Here is a 14524-nt window from a genome sequence, read left to right on the forward strand (position 1 = left end):
TGTTTTCCGTAAATAGCTGTACACGAACGATAAATGCCCTTTTAGCAATATTGATTTAATACCTAGAAGTACAAAATTGTTATTGTCATGACGATGATTTGTTTAACACTATTTGCTTTTTTACATTAACTTAATAAACTTAATGTACTCTGTACCTTTTTCGGATTATGCGTTTTATATGGTGCGACTTTCACTATAGTACAGTCCCTGGGCACCTCCCGTGTGCAAAAAGGAGTGAAAGCTGGTTTATATATCATTTTTTAGGTAAATGTCTGAAGTGTCAGAAAATTTTGGGTGGACGTGCCGCGTAATGGTACGTATTTTGTAGTTTTTCAGTCTGAATTTTCTGAAATTGAAGTAGATTCTTATTTTTCTTGAATAAACAATTGATAACATGTTTTTGTTTCGCAAAATATGTCTCTTTCTGCCATATTTTTTACAAATAATTTAAAAAAAAAAGACAAAATAGTAACAAAAAAAAAGGCGAAAAAAGGCATAAAAATTGAAAGTGAGTGCAAACTTTCATTTCTGTTGATTGTAATTTTGTAAATAATTTCAACTTTATAGCTGTATTGTGTACGGCCATCAATATTCTTTACATTGGTGCTATTTTCATCTAAAACGGACACGGCGTTGTTGTTTTATTCCCATTAAAAGAAGGGTGGGGTAAATCAGAATTCAACAAAAAATTACATAACTGTAGTAGGGTCAATATATGAAAAAAATACCTTCAACCACCAAAAAGTTGCTACAAAAGGTATTTTAACTGATACTGGTAGGGTAGAAGGTCCTTAAAAACATATCAAATGTTTACCACAAACGGACTTCCGGAAAGTTGTTTTTTACAAGATGGCCGCCAAGACCTATTAATGATCATAACTATGTAACTATAAGATCAAATTTGATGAATTTGGTGTCTATACATAGGTGTCAAGGGGTAAAGAACACATTAAGATCTTCAGACATTTTTTAAGTTTACAATAGTACACACAAATCCAACATGGCTTCCAAAATGGCCGCCAAAACCTATTTATGATCATAACTACAGTACAGCTCACGCAAAACCAACAAAATCAGCGGCTACGCCGCGGACACACTCTTTTGTTTTCGAAATTACTCCGCATCCAGAACGAGTATTCCCTCGGCATCATGCCGAGGCACTCCGCGATAATTCGCGGAGTTACGCCGCGTCTGTTCCTGCCTCGGCATCGATCCGCGGCATCACGCCGCGTCTTTACACGCGGCGGTTCGCCAAAAAAATACAAATATTTATTATATACTATAACACATGTTAAATATTTTTTACATAAACGATTATTAGAAACAGATACAAATAATACGTTGATATATTTACTTCTGCGTGATTGTGTAAACCTTTGGTCAGCTTCTCTGCATACGGAACTTCATACATAATGATTTTGTAGGCCATTATAACCATATCAATGAACCTTACACAGTTTAATCCCGAACGTGATCTCGGAAACAAGATTTGCTTTAAACATCGAAAATAACATATTGAGTATCATAAGATTTGCGAAAATACATATGAGAACCAAACAACTATACACATAGAAAACAAATATAAATAATGTTGACAATTTTAATAAAAACTTATATTCGTTTATATTTAAAAATGATTACTTTCACTTCGTCCCGATTTTCAGAAATGGCCAAGTACATGTTGCATCTTTATATAAATTTAATAAACGAAATTATCGGGCAATATATAGAAACATTAAACTCGGCATAAATAAAACTACCAAAATAATATTGCGACGCAAAACAGTATCATTATTGTGACAATTAAATACACTTGAAAATCTGCTGTTCTCATAGAAATTGCGCAAAAATAAAGATGACTTGTGTAATATCACGTTATCTGCCTGAAAAGCGTGAGCATTTTCATGGTTATTTTAATAAATCTGTGCAAATAATACGAGGATATAACAAGTAATACAAGCGTATGCGAATGCAAAAGGAAATGCAGTGAGAACCCCGCCTTAAAATATCGAATTTTATACTGAAACATTAGGCGGTTAATCTTTTGATTTGTCGGCATTTTTTTTATACTGAAACATTAGGCGGTTAATCATTTGATTTGTCGGCATTTTGTTTCATTTCAGACTCCATGCAGTTTTCAGATCATAATCTCAGTGCTTTATTACCCGAACTCGTTAGTTTCTGGACACGTGTGCTACTGAAAATAACCACCGGTTATGGCCCAAACAAGCACAAAGTGTCTAGTCCCCCGTGTGTTTTATCCCTTAATGTTAGATAAGCACGTGCACTATTAATTATTATGTTGGTCAGTACAAAAGGCCTTATGAAAACCGCCGACTGCGTCTTTGTTTTATTGCTCAATCAAGCACCGATAATCCAATATCCCGTGTATTACAAAAACACACACTTTAGATAAGCACGTGTCGTCTGTCAAAACCATAATTTATCAGTAAACATATCGAAGTAATTCTCGTATATAATCTCGGAAACGGGGGCATTTACCATTACGATATTTTTTCCATAAGATTTGCTTAAAACAAATGAGAACCAATCAAACATACACAGACAAAACAAAATATAAATAATTATGACAAATTAAATGGAAAAAAAACGTTGGTTTATTTTCGAAAAATCGCTTTTCCTTTCTCCCAATTTTCAGAAAATGACTTATACATGTTGCATAAAATCTAAATATAAATGACGCTGTTTATTGGTTGTTGTAAAAGTGATATTAACTTTACACGGCACTTTGTGTGCAATCAGATACAATAAGTAATTGTTGCAATATTGAACGAACTTAAATATGAAAATGATACAGCGTTTTTGACTTTAATTTTATTCAGGAAAATGTCAAAATCATTTGCGAGATACCCCGGTACTCAAATGGAAATTCACTACGAAGTTTTACAATGTTGTCTGCGCTACGTAGTTTTGTGTATCAATAAATTCACCCACGCCTATTTTCGCGCGCTTTTTGTTTAAGATAAACACTGGACATGAAAATATCATGGGCATATACATGTATTTATTTGTGTTACCCTTGTCCCGATTGGACACCTATTTCATCAAATCTTTATTAGAAACATATGCCGAAATTCATTTGATATTTTAGAAAAATGTTGGATGTCTGTGTTAATGAGTTTTCTTGAGCACTTTTCTCGTCAGTATTAATCAGAATTTGCATTTGAAAGTGGAATACACGAGACTAGCGGGTAATGGATAGAGACGGGAAAATTCAATGTATGTGGTAAAAGATAGGCTCGGGATTATACGCATTTATCAGGGAAAGGGTTAAGAAACAGTTAATAGAGAAAATTTGGACAGATGATGCAAAACCTTATTGTCAATATATTATGTAGTGAATTGTTTCGCAACGTAGTAACGCTCCATGTAATAAATTTTATGATGCGAAACTCGGAGTCCATTTCTATCCGAGGTACATGTACATTGTAAATTATAATGAATACGATTGTCCGCCGAATGACTCGACATCATCAACAAAGTACTCGGCATCATGCCGAGGCGAGTCGCGGAGACGAGATGCGGAGTGCCTCGGCGGACAGACGCGGCCACTCGGCGACCAGATAGTCGATTCCGAGTCGACTCCGCGAACACAAGCTAGCGTCTGACTCCGCGGATCGCGGAATATGTTTGTTTTGCGTGAGCTGTACTGTATGTAACTATCCACTAAAATTTGATAAATTTTGTGTCTATACCGAGGTTTCAAGGGGCAAAGAACACATTACGACTGTCAGACATAGTTTAAGTTTATTATGTTACACTGAAATCTCAAGTCCATTAGTTTGGACCTGCAGCGATTTCTTGATTTTGAAAAGAGAATCGATATTTTTCAGCTTCAGGCAACACTGAATTGGCAGGGAATGATGCGTATCTTGCATCAGCAACGCCAGTACCATGGGGTGTTGTCAGTCAAATTCTTGCATATGATTAATATGTACAATCGGGACATTAAATTAAGTTATTCGCAAATATGTACATATAATTCAGTGAACGAATTAAAGACCATCTCACATAATGTAACGGTATATAATTTAGGCGGATTGGTGAATACCTCTTTAAGCGGTCCGGTAATCTCACGCAGTATAGCACAATCTTGTAAGCGGGATGTCTGGAGTTTGTGTTACAGACTGCATGCACACCTTTTACCACCCGTTTAAAAGGCTCATGTGGGAAGCCGGACTTGAGTCCCAGACTGGCTGCACACTTTCAAATTCCCGGCGATTAAATATCTCTTATATATGCTTATATAAATTATTACCATCCCAGTTTCAACTTACATCTCCAAAAATATGATGGGCTAATATGCCAACCATTTTTTTCATTACTTTCCTTTTTAGATACGCGTTATTTCCCACTTCAATAACGATTTAAGATCAAAGCGCTGAAGGCACTGAAACGCATGGTACTAACCTTAGCAAGCGAACAACTAATGATAGAAATCTTCCAGGCCTGTTAGTAACATATCTATTTTTATATGTGATATGCAGCAAAACTGATCTAAATATCAACCCGGTATGCAAAAACAATTTATAAATAGCAACACGAATTATAGTCGGTCGTGTTTGTGGAAACATACACAATTGTGTAGGTCTAACTGTAAAATTGAGGGCTGAGAAAAAAGAAAACAATATCTTTCAGATGATGCAAAAGTTAATTATATTTCGTCTTAATATGTTACAGTATCTTTTTAATCATAACACAGTGCAGTACGGCTCACGGCATACAAAACGATGTACGAAACAAATAACGTATAATTGGATTTGTGGAAGGCTTTGATTTATATGCACCAACACAACTTAATTGGTTAGTAGTTTATTCATTGGTATATCGTCTTCCAAATGCTCTCAATAAATGGCACATGCATATACTAAGTAAACATTTATATTAGTTGTTTGCTAACATTCAAGCGTTACCTTATTTTTTTAAGAAACTGGTTAACAGGAAAACGCTCAGTATTTCATTTTAGTAATTTTATTTCAAGCTGCGAATCTTATATTCATTACCTATTTCTTTTTTAATTAGTAGGTATATAAAAAACGCGTACTCCTATATTTTTTAACTAGTTTCGCCGGTCTTGTAACATATTTTGACACTACTACTACTACTACTACTACTACTACTAACACTACTACTACTACTACTACGACGACGACAACGACGACGACGACGACTACTATTACTACTACTACTACTTCTACTACTACTTCTACTACTACTACTACTACTACTACTACTACTACTACTACTACTACTTCTACTACTACTATTACTACTACTACTACTACTACTACTACTACTGCTACTTCTACTACTACTACTACTACTACTACTACTACTACTACTACTACTACTACTACTTCTTCTACCACTACTACTACTACTACTACTACTACTACTACTACTACTACTACTACTACTAATAATCAAATTTGAGTGAAAAGTTACATAGTTATGATCATTTATAGGTTTTGGTGGCCATCTTGGCGTCCATTTTGGACGACATTTTGGATTTGGGTGTAATATAATAAACTTATACAATGTCTGATGATTTTATGTGTTCTTTGCCCCTTGAGACCTATGTGTAGCCACCAAAATAATCAAATTTGAGTGGATATATTTCTATGGTTTTGATCATTTAGGTTTTGGCGGCCACCTTGGCGGCCATTTTGGACGCCATGTTGGATTTGCGTGTACTATTCTAAACTTAAACAATATCTGATGATCTTAATGTGTTCTTTGCCCCTCGAAACTTATGTATAGACACAAAATTCATCAAAGTTGATCGTATAGTTACATAGTTATAATCATTAATAGGTCTTGGCGGCCATCTTTGCGGCCATCTTGTAAAAAAAACATCTTTTCGGAAGTCCGATTGTGGTCAACTTTTGATATGTTTTTAAGGACCTTCTACCCTACCAGTGTCAGTTAAAATACCTTTTGTAGCAACTTTTTGGTGGTTGAAGGTATTTTTTCAAATATTGACCCTACTACAGTTATGTAATTTTTTTTTTGAATTCTGATTTACCCCACCCACCTTTTAATGGGAATAAAACAACAACGCCGAGTCCGTTTAGAGGAAAATAGCATCAATGTAAAGAATATTGATGGCCGTACACTATAAAGCTATAAAGTTGAAATTATTTACAAAATTACAATCAACAGAAATGAAAGTTTGCACTCACTTTCAATTTTTTTGCCTTTTTTCGCCTTTTTTTGTTGTTACTATTTTGTCTTTTTTTATTTAAATATTTGTCAAAAATATGGCAGAAAGAGGCATATTTTGCGAAACAAAAACATGTTTTCAAATGTTTATTCAAGAAAAATAAGAGTCTACTTCAATTTCAGAAAATACAGACTGAAAAACAGATAATTGGATTTTTTATCATTTTTGTCGGCCATCTTGGACGCCATCTTGGGTTAAAAAAAAACGTACCATCACGCGGCACGTCCTCCCAACATTTTCTGACACTTCAGACATTTACCTAAAAAATGATATTTAAATCAGCTTTCACTCTTTTTTACACACGGGAGGTGCCTAGGGACTGAACTACTAATTGTGTCGGGGTTTTTAAGTTAAACTCTTCGCCAGCGTGTGGTCTAGAATTACAATTCATTAAAAAAAATGCAAACACCAAGCGTTTGAGGCTAAATCAAAGCAAGCCTGCATTTTTGTATCAAATAGTTTAACACCTTAACAAGTGTACCCCAGATGTGATGATTTGGCAATACTGCAGACTAATATAAATATGAATATTAAGGAATAGCGGACGTTGAAAAGTGGTATATCTTGCATATATGTTATGTCAAAAATATGTTATATGATACATAGTTATATAGTTTGGCATGTTCACATATCGTGACAAGTTTAATCGAAAACACTCATAAATAATGTCAACGTAAATAATAAGACATGTACTCGAAATTATTAGTATGTACAGTATAGTGTCCATATCCACTTGAAAATCTGATACAGTTGAATGACAAAGAATAAATTGTGGATGTGTCCCACAATAATAAGCTTTAATCTTATGTATAAATGCAAAACAACGTGAAGGTCCGTATAGTTCTCAATCGCTCGCCTTAGTTCAAGGTACATCAACGGTCGAAGACTTGACCTGGTGATTTTGGTTTCGACCCCCACTCTACCCAGAGTCAAACATTTCCTTGATGCTTGTCATGTTAAACATTCGGATATTATCAATAGTTCTAAACGTAGACTGATCATAATGCTTTTCTAAGATTTCAGCCGAAGGCCTGATTAATGATATCCCATAACCCAGATTCAATCATTGCCTTTACATTGTCAGTATACACATTCTGACCAACTTTAATCAATATAGTTTTGCTTTGAGAGAGGTTGCGATGTGTTTTATTATTTGTCTTTGTTACTAAGTTTTGGAACAGACTTGGCCCAAATTGAACCTTTACATGGATAATCTTAAGATAAACAACTGAAGAAAATTTCATCAATATTTAGTGCATAAGTGACCTTAAGATCTCCGACGTCGGGACAAAAACATTTACAAAATGTAGCTCATCTCGAAAACTTTGCGATAAGGTGAGCGAACAAAAAATGTAGTTCATCTCACAGGTGGTTAGTGTGTGGCTATGATATTAATTAGTGAAACATCATTTTGAATGATAAATGATTATACTACATAGCGGATATTTGTTAGATTCGGTAGATTATCGATTTTAATTCACGAGTGATCATAGAAAATATTTTCACGAGAGGCGCAGCCACGAGTGAAAAAATATTTTTTCTATGATCACGATCGAATTAGAATCGATATTCCACCGAATCTAACAAATTTTCTTTTGATTTTATGCTTTTTTCACAGTTTATATAGATCTACATTATTAAAGAGTTTAACTAAAGAATTTCGCTGGGATAATGACGTCATTTCGTCAAAAAAATGAGGATATTTGTTGGATTCGGTGGATTATCGATTTTAATTCACGAGTGATCATAGAAAATCATATTTTTCACGAGTGACGCAGACACAAGAAAATAGTATTTTCACGAGTGGCGCAGCCACGAGTGAAAATATATCTTTTCTATGATCACGAGTGAATTAAAATCGATATTCCACCGAATCCAACACATTTTCTTTTATTTTATGCTTTTTTTCACAGTTTATATACATTGTTACAGAGTTTTACTAAAGAATTTCGAGGGAATAATTATGTCATTTCGTCAAAAAAATGACGTCATTTCACAGTAAACAGTGAAAAGTATCGATAATATTCACTGATAATTTCATTGTTTGAAACAGTGAAATTATCAGTTTTATTTCACTGATATTTCTCTATAAACCACCGGAAAGCATAAAATAAAACGAAAAATCAACTTTTCTGAAAAAAATATCACTATCAAATATATATATAACAAGGTATCCAACTCGAAATCACCCGAAAACGGGGTGCATCGCTTTGAACAGACATTACTTCATCAATTTTGCGGCGATTTTCATGATCTTGGTTTTATTCAACGCAGAAATGAATTTCCTTTCTCAAGGTGCCTGTACCACATGACTTTTTCGGCTTTGTGTGGGAAAATCGGATGTCAACAAACCATCGCTTCAGGTACGTTTCTGATAATTTATTCATTCATTCAAAACCATTTTCAAAAATAAAAAACAAAGACGAGAGCCCGTTCATTGTCAAAATACACAACTGTGATAAGTTTGCGCAAAATTAATTAAGTATTTTTTCCAAAAAGTGCAACCGCGTGTTTGAAAACACACAAAGTAAAATGCTTTGTGTGGTATATTTGTTATTCAACCAACAAAAACGTTCATTATAATATTGTTAAAGGTTTAAAAAATAGGGCGGACATTGTAATTCTTCATAGAGAAGCTACATATATTGTATGTTTGCGCATATACATCTGATTCGGAGTCTTTGTATAAAAATGCAATTATGCTATGTGTGGGACACATTTTTTTAAATGCTATGTGTGGTATGCAAGAATTTTCCCGTCAGTTCTGCATTTAATCTGAACACAGTTTGGTAAGAATCTAAAACATATACTTCAGTCTGTACTGAAAATATATCAAATTACCCAAATGTTACATGATGGAATACTGAAGTAATTGTGTAATGTTAAAACAATTTATGTTTAATTGAACATAAATTTTAAATAAAATACACTGCGTTATTGTTATCCAACCAATCGTCTTTTTTAACAAACACGTTTTGTTGAACTATGATATTTTCTTTTTTTTTACTTATTGTCTTTCAATAAATATCTTGATTGATATTTCTGCCTGATTATTAAATTCGGTCCTTTTTTATAAATGAATGAATAAGAAAGTAAAAGAACTTGCTTTAAAATGGGTTTTACTGCTGTTGTTTTTCAGACTTGACAAGGATTAGTCGAAGGATTTGTAACGCTTTAAGGCGCGAAGCTGTGTTAGAATTAGATGAACACCATCAAACCACACGGAAGGTGTTATGCGTCAAGTTAATTATCAAAACCACAGTGACAGAGACGGACCCAGCTTCATTCTGTGATGTTTACCACCGATAACCTAATCCGATAATTGGACTTATTCAAGCTGGCTATATCACGAACCAGTAATAACACCAATTAAATAAATACAATCGTCCCTGACACCTCGCAGTCGATTTGGATTAGATGAGATTAGATTAGACTGGTAGCATACACATCATATGTCAGAACAGAGTAAAAAACGAAAGGGGGGGGCAGAAACGTACCAAGGACGACGCCTCTCCTAATTATTCAAACGACCAGCCAGAAAAGTGCGTGATAATGTCAACCAGTCGCCGGAAGCATCAGCCACTGCACAGCTGACTGCACAGCTGACTGGTGTCGGGCCACCAACACAAGCTGCGAATGGAGGGCAATATTACCCACCACATCTGCAATTCATGACGCCACAGAACTATACTTACCCTGGCTATCAAAGCACGCCACAATATCCGGTTACGTCACAAACACCTACAGAAAACCAATCTCAAACACCTCAGTGGGCAAAATCTTTAATAGAAGCCATTGAAAGCATAAAGCTATCAGTGGCAAAAATGGACGAAATTGAAAAGTTTCTGAATAAGTTGAATGTCACGTAATCGTTCATAGTTCATGGACGACACATAATTACTAGCAATGTTCATTACTCTTAAATTACTGGTGTATAGCCTATCATTCGATATCTCGTCATGCGCGTATTGCCAAGATGACGAGATTTGCATTAACTACCATTTTCTCGTGTCACGCATGGGACAAGTCGGTCCCTCTCTATTAATGTTGGTTTCTCTGCATAATATAGGATAAAATATTCAACAACACCATATATCAGTTTCTAATCCAATTTAATGTCTGACTTAACTAATATTTTAGTGATACAAATACGTTGTAATTGCTACATGATTGTGTCTTTTCCATCTGTCTACCTCTAGGTCTAAACGCTAACTGACCATCTCCCTCTAACATTTGCCCCGTGAAACTCAGTTATGAATCCCATTGGTCAGTGTTCTATGCGTGGTTGTTTCTGATTGGATACATTACTTAAGATACTGAATCAATGAAGCCCTGGGAACGGGATAAACAAACCACTAAAATATTTACAAGCTTAATCCAACCTTTTGATGAGAGATTTAACTGAATAAACACTATTGCCTGACCAATACAAACATACCTGGCCTTGTGTCAACTATACTATTCTTTAATCTCTCCCTCATCGATAAGCTTATTTGAATATATGTGCACTTTGTGACTGTCATGTTTACTGGCTCTTTTGATAAAACTTTCAATATTTCTTACATGAGGTAAACCCACATATTCCACCTACAATTTCTAACCATAATGTGACACAACTTATCCCCTCAATTTGATTTTTATGTATTTTAGGATACAGAAAAATCTTTAAGAATTTAAGTATGGAAGTAAACGAAAACATATTAACACATACGATGAAAAAATCAAACACGCAAACATGAAATCATCAGTGACTAAAACATATATATGATGAAAATCTGCAAATTATTAATGAAATTTTTTTTACGAATGTTTCTGCTGAAATAATAAAACGTCGGAATATTTAAATAGTCAATGTCAATCACAATGAAGTGGAATGCGTCACTGATTTGGGAAATCCAATACGAATAGTGTCCATTTTTGACATCTTTGTTGGAGGCGATGTGGCGTCTTGGTGAAGAGATGAGACGTCCGGTTGGAGAGTATGTGACATCTGGTTGTAGATGGTAACATGAAGTCGATTGAAGACGGCGGCTTCCGAATGAAGACGATGATTGTCAGTCGGAGAAGCTGTTGGTCCTCGGTTGTCGCACGATTTATAATACTTCAAACGTTTATTATATAGAGTTCTGAAGAATGACTGCGTTCATGACTGTAGTATTATAATAATTGTTTATGTACACGTAATTAAGGTACACACATATATATAAGTTCATAGACGATAACATTTTCACCTAATATATGTACAAAGTACGCGCGATTTTTCATCATCAAGTCCATTCATATCAACGTATCTTTAAAAATCATTTTCGACGATGCGTGCAATGTCCATTAACAGTCCACTCGTTGTATGGTACTGATGCTGGTTCACAATTTGGATCAATGTCGACAATGTTGATCCTAATTGAAGCAGTCTGTGACTTCATCTTATCCTCGACGGATACATCGTCGTCGAAGATATCTGTATGTCGATGACATATTCTTGTTGTTTGTCGGGGCGTGAAGATCTGATCACGATCTCAAATGCGTTATGAACGCATGTTGCTGCAGGCAAACCACGCCAACTATGTCAGGAGCGCTGTTTTTCTCCTTAACTTGTATCGCATTGGCAAATCTTATAGGGTCAATTACATAAAATGATAAACGGGCCTTCTATTTACATATTTATAGTGAATGGAATTTGCTATATTAGCACTCAGATTACTTATCACACCTGTGATAATATACCCAATTAAAATTTATGTGCTAAAGAAACGCTATTCTCATGACACAAATTCATTATTTTTTACTTAAACTATACGCATTTGTCTACTCAATAAAATGCATTGTGCTTTATCATGTTTTATTTACTTAGAGAACAAAAATTTACAAACAAAATCCCTTGTCTTAATGTAGTCATTCTCATAAAGAAACGAAAAAGAATAAACTACATATACGATCAGTATCAAAAACTTAATGAATCATAGCAATATAGTTGTATCTTTTACATTATACTAATAAAAGGTACAGTGCTTTGCTTTTAAGGATATTTACAAACTGTATTAAAATGTTACCTACGCTTAAAATGGTGTTTACTTGAGCGCTGTAGGGCATAAGCTAGCGTTAGTTAATGTCGTTGTCAAGTGTGTTATCATAAGCTGGTCTACAAAAGCGTCGGTCAATAGGATTAGCTCGATATACTAATTGGGTATTTACCGTCCTTTGCGGCAGGTGTGGTCTTTTTGTCATGTTTGTACCCGATTGAGATATATACACAATTATAACTTTGGGAACAGGAAACCTCATTTCATTAAGCATACTTGATCATATAACCAGATGTTATCTATGGACAAACCTCATTGTTAATATGAAACCTAACACTGCGATAATCTTGGGAAATTGGAATCACACTTATATAATCAATTCTTTAAATTTCATTAGTTTTACGAGCCTAATTGTTTATATAGAGCTAAGACCATATCAACAGATGTTCCCGATAATTGAATTACATTGGGGCAATGAAACCATATTTGCATAATAAATTATTCAGACTTCATTATTTGGTGTGACATAAAACTTTATATGGCCTGTACAAATAAGATTTTCTGTTGACCCCCTTCATATGTACCTTTACCACGATAAATGGGGTAATAACAATCCTATATGTCAATAGGTTGACCTGTTCCGTAAATCAAATGTCTGTCAGTTATATAATCCTTCAATTTCCTAATCTTAACATATGGTATTAAACTTTTCAATTTATTTACCCCACCCTGGGTGTAAACGTATTCGTGTTCATACTTGAAATAAATCTTAAATCGGGTCTTAGTTTATGTAAATATCTCCCAAAAGTTTTATTACGCTTCAGAGCTGGTTGCTATTGCGCACGGATAATTGGCATTTCACCCGTATATTAAAGTATGACATTTTCATTTCATTCTAAACCCGTAAATCAATGCTAATGACGATACATTATCAAAATCGGACGATACCGTCCTCTATAATCCTCTTTTTACATATTTAATACATATACATTCAAAACATATTTCTCTATATACACATTTTGGGGGTCTTTAAGTCTCGACATCTATTCGCTTTGCTTTGTAGTCCATTCATTTACATGTGTTCAGCCATTGTCTGAAGGCACGTGAAAATTGCTTTCTTCATGGCGTTGTTTGAACGTGAAGTCTTTTTTGTAAATTTTCGTTTTTTGTGTTTTAACGCTACCGCGTCAATTTGCATCTGATCATCTGATGAATCATTTTCAAACCTACGTACAGCTGAGTGTTGTGAATTACTGTTATCATAATGCATCGTATCTGATTCACTGGAGCTTGACCGTATATCCGCGAATTGTTTGTTTCTTAAATGTTTTTGCAATTCGGCAAGCGGAATGTTTTCCTCGTCATCCGTATTATCTCTAATCTGTCGGGTCTGTTGAGTGATAACAGGTAACCCATGTACTGACGTATTTGAATCGCTATCAGAAGATAATGTGTCGTCCGCAAAGGCTAAATTTGCTTTTCTAATCGGGCGCGCTAGTGGTTTATCTATCATCGGCCATTCATCGATATTTGCGTGCCTTATTTGATCAGCGTGAACTTTAATAGTTGAGTTGTCTGATTCTTTATTACGTATGTTAACGGCGACTTTTGTTCGATTATACGATAATATGGCCTCCATTTACTATCTAATTTATTTGTACGTTGAAAGTTTTTGTAATAAACGGGGTCATTTATTTCGAATTTAATATCTTTCGTATTTTTATTCGCATAATCAGCTTGTCTACGTTTCGATTTTTGAATTTGGGCACATACCTTTTTAAGTGATTTGTGTTGTTCTTCTAATATTATTTTATGATAATCTTCCCCGTGATATTTACGTCTAGGCTTTAACAAGTTGTCTATTGGAAGAATAGGGTCTCTATTACAAAGTAAGAAGAACGGTGTGTGCTTCGAAGTCTCGGATGTACTCAATCTCATTGCCGCTAAAGACATGTTTAAATGTAAGTCCCATTGTTGTACATTTTCTTGAGCCCGTTTGGACAGTATATTGTTCATAGTCCCATGTGAACGTTCGTTCATGCCATTAGCTGCAGAATGATATATTGTCGTCTTTACGTGGTCAATGTTCATTGATTTTAATGTTTCAGTGAATGCTGTACTAGTGAATTCTTTTCCGTTATCAGTTATAATTCTTACAGGACAACTATGACGGCAATAAATCTCGATCATTAACAGGTGTATTACGCTATCGGAAGATTTATCTGGTGATGGAAATGCTTCTATGTATCCTGAGTATTGA

At 34.7% G+C, this 14524-nt stretch overlaps 1 long non-coding RNA gene across 1 annotated transcript; it reads left to right on the plus strand.

Moving 5' to 3' along the window:
* The first annotated feature begins 202 nt into the window (after positions 1 to 202).
* Positions 203 to 13340, plus strand: LOC127875876 (uncharacterized). Its single transcript, XR_008047490.1, has 3 exons — positions 203 to 313; positions 8540 to 8607; positions 9384 to 13340. It is a non-coding gene; the product is annotated as an uncharacterized LOC127875876 (long non-coding RNA).
* The last annotated feature ends 1184 nt before the right edge of the window (positions 13341 to 14524 follow it).

This window comes from Dreissena polymorpha, chromosome 4 (genome assembly GCF_020536995.1).
Source record: "Dreissena polymorpha isolate Duluth1 chromosome 4, UMN_Dpol_1.0, whole genome shotgun sequence".
Taxonomy (NCBI): Eukaryota; Metazoa; Mollusca; class Bivalvia; order Myida; family Dreissenidae; genus Dreissena; species Dreissena polymorpha.